General features: G+C 42.5%; 1 long non-coding RNA gene across 1 annotated transcript; it reads right to left on the bottom strand.

Moving 5' to 3' along the window:
- Window positions 1-11: 11 nt before the first annotated feature.
- LOC121026340 (uncharacterized) lies at window positions 12-2,008 on the bottom strand. The gene is made up of 3 exons (XR_005788334.1): window positions 1,894-2,008; window positions 1,358-1,487; window positions 12-123 (listed from the first exon to the last, which is right to left on the bottom strand). It is a non-coding gene; the product is annotated as an uncharacterized LOC121026340 (long non-coding RNA).
- Window positions 2,009-7,366: the final 5,358 nt, after the last annotated feature.

Below are 7,366 nucleotides of genomic sequence, written 5' to 3'. Positions count from 1 at the left end.
TATGGTAAAACAGCATATTTTGGGGTGACATGCTCTGAACTCCTTCATTTCCTCTGAAAGTTTCTTAAAAAGCTGAATTTGTGGCACTGGAAGGAAGAATTGGATTAGCAGCCAAGAGTCTATCTGCAAAGGGAAAGAAGAGCACAAATTAGAATAAGAATGAATAAACAAGAAATAACAAATCTAAGCACACTTCCCCATATCCTGTTAAATCAGTCTCCCATGCCTGGGAATAGGTCCCTCGTATAGAATGGCCGAACCTCATTTGTCTGACCGAGAGTGTGCAGCTCTGGAGACTGTTTGTCTCAAGCAATTTACATAGAAGCAGCCTCCTTTGCCAGTGACGAAGCTCCTCCTTTTGGGCTGTCAGTGTGTGTAGGGGAAGGCAACTTTGGAGCACAAGAGAGCCTAAACTACTAACTTCTGGTAGAATGGCTTCCAGTGTTTGTGTAGTGATAACTAAACTCTTGTTCTGTTACTATGGAAAGATTTAGAACTATCTTTTCCAACTCAAGTTCCAAAGCCTGGGAAAAGGGAGCTCAGTATTGAGAAAAAACTTAGAATTGTGATACACAAGCCAGTATTCTATAACATCTTGTCTAGTATATTTATGTGACACTACTTTATGACCAAAGGAACCCAAGTTTGTAATTTGGCTGGCATTTAAGATGGAGTACCTGATGACAGAGGGCATCAGGAATCTGAGGCCCCATCATCTTGGCCGTCTAGGTGGAACTCTATATATACCTTATCATCACATAAGATTAAAAAAAAAAAAAACAGTATTGTCCATGGCTAAGGTCACAATGAAGCTTGTGACTTACTAAATTGGGGTTTGGTGTATCTTCTCACCTGTCATGTTGTTATCTGCACATCTTTGTCTTCCGTGTATCCTTGTCAGTCCATAGGCGCAGAACAGGTTGTGAAATATCTGATGTAGGAGACCTGCAGTTAGGCCTTGGCCGCTGTAAGGCTTGGTCTTGTTACCTGACCAAGTTAGTGCAATGTTTTGGTCTCCCCATATGTAATCTTTGGCCTTTGGCAGCTCAGCTGCTCCCAGGTCACGCAAGGGTGGCTTGTGAGCCAGCTGTAGTATCTGGTGGTTTGGCAAGGGTCTGTACTGTAAGAGTCAGTAAGTATTGAGACCATTTCTGACCTTCACGAGAGGCTTGAGGGTGCTACCTGTGGAAGTGCACCGCAAGGTTTGATTGTAATATTGTTTTGGTATGTCAGGTGGGAAAAGCCCAGTACCATCACAGTTTTCAATGCTAAGGGGGGAGAGATCCCTTCTAATGTCTTTGAACAAAGGACGGTCCTTGAGCTTCTGTAGAGGCTTTCCCGTGTACAATTTACTCACCAAAAAGAGAAGTGATGTGTTTTTCTGGTCATGGATGCCATACCCTGTCATGCATCCATTTTCCAGAGTTGGTCCACCAGTTGGTCTTATTGGCAGGAATAAAAATTAATTTCAAGTTCTTTTGCATGATCTAGATGTTGATATAATCAGCAATCAGATTGATTAGTTAATGTGGCCAGGGTTTGAAAAGTGGGGTAGGGGGTGTCAGGTCTGTGCATAACTTGCTGAGAAAACAGTAAGGGTTAATAAGTGAGACACCAGCTGGAAAGAGAGCCCATAATGGAGGATCAGGGTGAAAATGGGATAGATTGAGAGAAGCAATCTCCAGCCAGCCTTTTTTTAATAAATGGCTAAAGAAGGGGGAAGCTTTGTTAAAAGGAAGATCTTTTAAAATTTCCCTTTGGGAGTAGGGAGACCCGTTGGGGGAGAATATAGGTAGAAGTGAATGTTTCTTGATCTGTGACCTTGGGAAAAGCTGTGTACTTGGTGATTCTGTCTGTTTCTGGTGCCTGGGAATTTGCCCGGGAAATCCTTACTTTAAGGTCAACTTAAGGGGTGGTCTTCCAGTTGTCCTGGGAGTGCTAATCCTGGTCTAACTTGGCATGGTTTGTGTGAGTCTAGGAGGGTTTTTCTTTTATTTTGCTGGCAGTGTGAGTGGTTAGCAGTACATCATAATGGTCTTCTCAGTGAGGTGACAATGCTTTCTTCTAAAAGTCTTGATTTACATCTAATCTTCTGGTCAAAAGGGATGGCCAGTCAGCAGAGGCCATGCCATTGTAACTTGCTGATGATATCCTCCAATTAAACTAGTTAGTTCTTGTATATAGCTAGTCATGGTGATGTGGAGAACAAAGGCAAAAGAAATGCAGATAAAATGAAATCTCCTTAGAACTTGCAGCCCATTGAAAATACTTGAGGCAGGCAGAGTATGACATTCCTCAGGAACTCACAGCTGCCTTAAGTTAATGCTTTGCTGCAGGCAGAAAGCAACCTTAGCTTGACATTGGCCCGACCTGTACAATCCTATAAGTCTTCTTTAAGATATGAAAATCCTTTTGGAAACTTCCTTTATGTCTGCCCCCTCCCCGCCAATTTAAAGTATAATCACTTCTCACAATCACATTGCAGCTCTTCTGCCCCCAGGTCCTGTACCATGGTATAATAAAAACACTTTTTTTGTACCATCTCAAGAAATCTTTCTTGATCTTTCACTCCTGGCCCATATCACATCAATAGCATTGAATTTTTCACTTAAGCCCCTATAATATTCATTCAATCCAGAAATAGAAGGTTTAGGGATGCTAGTAGGAATAAAGTGACCAAACATTATTTCTAAAGATGTTAATAATGTCTTCCCTTTGGAGTATTCCAGATTTTTATTTTTATTTTTAATTTTTTTTTCAACGTTTATTTATTTTTGGGACAGAGAGAGACAGAGCATGAACGGGGGAGGGGCAGAGAGAGAGGGAGACACAGAATCGGAAACAGGCTCCAGGCTCCGAGCCATCAGCCCAGAGCCTGACGCGGGGCTCGAACTCACAGACCTCGAGATCGTGACCTGGCTGAAGTCGGACGCTTAACCGACTGCGCCACCCAGGCGCCCCTATTGCAGATTTTTATAAGGGCCAGAGGTAATGCTTCTGGCCATTAAGTCCAGTTTCTTAACAGACTTTTTCTAAAGTCCTTTTGACATCTGGATTTTTATATTCACTTTGCCTTGAGGATTAAGGATGGCACAAAGTGTGAAATTTTAATGAGTACCCCAAAGTTTTTGCAAGAAAGTGGTTAATTTCTGCTGTAAAATTAGACCCTTTATCTGACCCAATCCATAAAGAATGCCAAAACAAGGAATACTCTCAGTTATTAATTCTTCACCATTGCTGTGACATTGGTACTTCTAGCTGGATAGTATTCAGTCCACCCACTAAGTATACAGACATAACCAAATAGTGGGAATAGCCTGACACTGGAGATAAATCTATGGAATCCATTGTGGGGTTTCACAAGGGACAATGTGGGTCTTGGAGGATTTCCTGAGGTACGTTGGTTTCCTCCAGAAATTTGGTGAGATTTGTAAGTAGTACACTGGGAAATAATTTGGCCAGAAATTTTGTGGATGCCAAGGAAGAACCAATTCTCTTTTAACTCCTTAAGTATCTCCCATCTACCCATATGTCCCATCTGATGGGAGATGAGTGTAAGCCAAAAGGTCAAAAGAAAGGGGACCACAGGAAGTATGTTTGACCCAATGTATAATCTAATTGTTTGGCACTCTTTTGTATCCATTTGTCTTTTTCAAATTGTGGGGTATTTGCCTGAATGGTTAATACTGTCAGTCAGGGATAAAAGCAGGGTTTTAAATTGGGTGGAAAAAGAAAAGGGGTTCTATTTGGGGCTGCAAAGGTAGCAGCCTTGTCAGCCCTGCTATTCCCTAGAGATACAATATCTGTCTCCTTAGTATGGCTACACAGCCAACAATATCAATTTTAGCAGGGAAGTGAATAGCATGTATAGGGCAGCAATTATATGCCCATTGGCGAGAGGAGTACCAGCAAGAGAGGTTAAGAATCCACAGGATTTCCAGATTGTGTCAACAGCCTGATGAGTTTAGCACCTTGGGCTAACTAACTTTACAGTGGACAGAGAGTGTGCCTCAGACGTTTTATGTGGGGAAACTATGGCACAGCCAGTTATTATGTTTCCCCAGAAATTTCCTCTGTAGGAACGATCACAAAATAGAACTTAAGTCTCGGTTGTGTAAAGGGGGTGGTATCTAAGAGATCCTCTCATGGCTTTCAGATAATTTTTGTTTTTGTTTTTTAGAGAGAGAGTGTGTGAGCATGTGAGTAGGGGAGAAGGGCATAGGGAAAGAGAGAAAATCTGAAGCAGGCTCCACACTCAGCACGGAGCCCAATGCTGGGCTTGATCTGCCAACACTGGGATCATGACCTGAGCCAAAACCAATTGGCTGCTCAACCGACTGAGCCACCCAGGTACCCTGAGACAATTTCTATATTTGTAAAGTAATTCTGTGGAATGGAGTGATGTTCTCCATTATCAAGGAAAGGATAATAGAGTAGTCAGATTTAAAGTGTTACAGTGATGGAAGATGAAAGAAGGGTTGGATAATAGAGGCCACCACGTAGAGAGGTGTGGTGTCTTATGAACACAAAAGGAACATAGAGGTGAATGGGGAGCCTGATCTCAGGGAACTGGCTTTGTCAGTTAGGGAGGCAGCTGTGGCTACCGCACACAGGCATGAGGGCATGCCTGCTGTCACAGGATCCAGCTGACAGGAAGGACTTCCCTGAGAGGCAAAGATTTTCCTGGAATTCCCATAGCAATCCCAGTATTGTTGTGGCACTATAGGAAAAAAAAAAGGGTTGTCAAAATTAGGTAGCTGAGAATTGTGGGTGTTCACAGTGCTAATTTTAAGCCTTCCAAGGAGGTTAATGAGGGCCCGGAAATGAGCTCTGAAGTAGTATCCAGGAGGAGGCTTCTAAAGAGTTAGCCGGGGCAGCAAAGTTAGGAATTCATTTGTGGCAGTAGCCAGCTGCCTCTAGAAATTTATGTAGCTGTTTTTTCATTTGTGGGAGAGGGATGGGCAAAACTGACTCAAGGCATTTGAGAGTGAGCTTTTGAATGACTTGAGGTATCTCATGTCCTTAGTAGGTAACAGTTGTTTGTACCCCTATAAGTTTAGTTTAAGAGGATATATGGCCTCTTTCAGCTACTATAAGAGCATGCTGCTTAGTTTGGTTACAAAGTAAAAGATCATAAACATACTGAACAAGAGTAGAGCCTTGGAATCTACCCTGGCGTTAGGGACTTGGGAAAATATTGAGGGAAACTTGCAACGTCCCTGAGGTATACCAGTCTATGTTAATTGTCTCTCTCTAAATGTAAATACAAAGAGGAATTGTGAGTTAGGGTGCAATGGAGTTGAAAAGAAAGCCGAGCAGAGGTTAATTACTGGAAATCAGGCTGGGTCAGCAGGAATTGAGATAAGAATGGTAGCTGAATTAGGGACTATGGAGTGATGAGGAATTACAAAGGCATTAATGGCTCTCAGATGTTCTTTAAATTAATAGATTTGAATCCAGTCTGAATCCAGTTTCCCTCTTTCTTTACTGGTAAGATTGTAGTGTTACAAAGCGAGGAAGTGAGAATATCCTGCTGTAAAAGAGATAGGTTCAGTGCCTCGCTGCGCACTAACGAGGGCACTAACGAGGGCAGCACTGGGCTACACGTGGGGGAAGCTTGCTCCTTTTCCAGTAATATGCACAACTCTGTTGCTGTAACAATTCAACCTCATTTGCATGTGAGGCCTGGGTGCTAGTTGGGATATCTTTTAAGATTGCATCTTCTTCAGAAGATTTTCAGTTGAGATGGGTTTCCATTAGGGTAAAAAAGTTTGCTGTTTGGTCAGATGCAGGAAAATAAAAACACATTTCTCATTACACTGTATGGTGGCATTAAATTTACATAACAAATATCTACCTAAGAGATTTGCTGGGGAAGAGTCAGAAAACAGAAAGGCATGATGGGTGTTAAGAGGGCCTAAAGGTATCCGGGAGGCCTAGGATATAGACAGTGAAATAGGTTGCCCAGAGACTGAAAGCTTGAATAGAATCAGAGGTGACAGGTAGAGATAAAATCCTCTGAACAGATGGTAAAGTCACATCAGTGTCAATTAAGAACCAGTTCCTGATCCTCTACTCTGAGGATGGTGAGCCCTGGGGTGCACCTTGGGCTTAGTTGACCCTATCAGGAGGGTATTGCCCCACAGAAGGGGAGAAGGGAGTGAACCCTCTGAGGGTGCTGGGTCTAGAGAGATTGTTTCCTTTTTTTTTTTTTTAACGGCTGTTGGAAATCAAAAACAAGAATACTCATAACAGAAAATATCAAATCACTATGCCTAAAGAACTAGTTCACACCAGTGTTTTCTTTTACTAATCTAAATTTGGAAAAGGTAAAACATGAGGAGAGACTCTTAATACTTTGGTGGATTGGATCTTGCAGGCAGAGATCCAGGAGACTAACTGGTAAGAATTCTTACCTTGTGCTGGCTGTGTCAGAGATCCCAGGATCTCTCAGCTGCAGTGGCCCTGGAGTGAGCAGTGTCAACCAGTGACATCCCATCCTTGTCAGCAAAACTGTAGGTAAGGAAAAATGCTCCTCTACCTACCCTCTTTGTGTCTCCAGCAGGGCCTAAAAGTTAAACTGACATAAGAAAGTTTAACAGGAGGGGGGCACCTGGGTGGCTCAGTCAGTTGAGCATTAGACTTGATTTTGGCTCCAATCATGATCTCATGGTCATGGGATCAAGCTTCAAGCTGGGCTCCAGGCTGACCTGAATGTGGAGCCTGCTTGGTTCTCTCTCTTTCCCTCTGTTCCTTTCCCCCTCTTGCATGCACTCTCTCTCTCTCTCTCTGTCTCTCTGTCTCTCTCTCTCTCAGAAAGGAGAGAAAGAAAGAAAAGAAAAGAAAAGAAAAGAAAAGAAAGAAAGAAAGAAAGAAAGAAAGAAAGAAAGAAAGAAAGGAAGGAAGGAAGAAAGAAAAACAAGATCAACAGGAGAAAGGCATACAAGTTTTATTATTATTATTTTTTTACATGTACATGAGAACCTTCACAAGAGAATGAAGACTTGAAGAAGTGACCAGAACAGAACGCTTTTATATCTTTTAGACAAAGAACCAAGTAAGGCCAAGGAGTTTGGGCCAGGGGTAGTCAACTGTGGAGAAATGACTAGGAGGATAAGCATTAGTGTAACAAGTCTTGTTTGTACAGATTTCTCAGTGTGATTCCCCATCTCTGGTGAGGGGAATGATTTTCTTCCTCCTGGTAGAGGCAGGGGATCTTTGACATGGGAGTTTTATCTCCTGCCAGGAAGAATAAGGAAGGTCAGAGTGCCCCTCTTGTACCTGCTGTTTCTCAAGCTCCTTTAACTTAAAATAATCAATATGGTAAAACAGCATATTTTGGGGTGACATGCTCTGAACTCCTTCA

The sequence above is a fragment of the Herpailurus yagouaroundi genome, unplaced genomic scaffold, assembly GCF_014898765.1.
Source record: "Herpailurus yagouaroundi ecotype Mexico unplaced genomic scaffold, PumYag 83182, whole genome shotgun sequence".
Lineage (NCBI taxonomy): Eukaryota > Metazoa > Chordata > Mammalia > Carnivora > Felidae > Herpailurus > Herpailurus yagouaroundi.
This window is presented reverse-complemented; position numbering and strand designations above follow the sequence as displayed.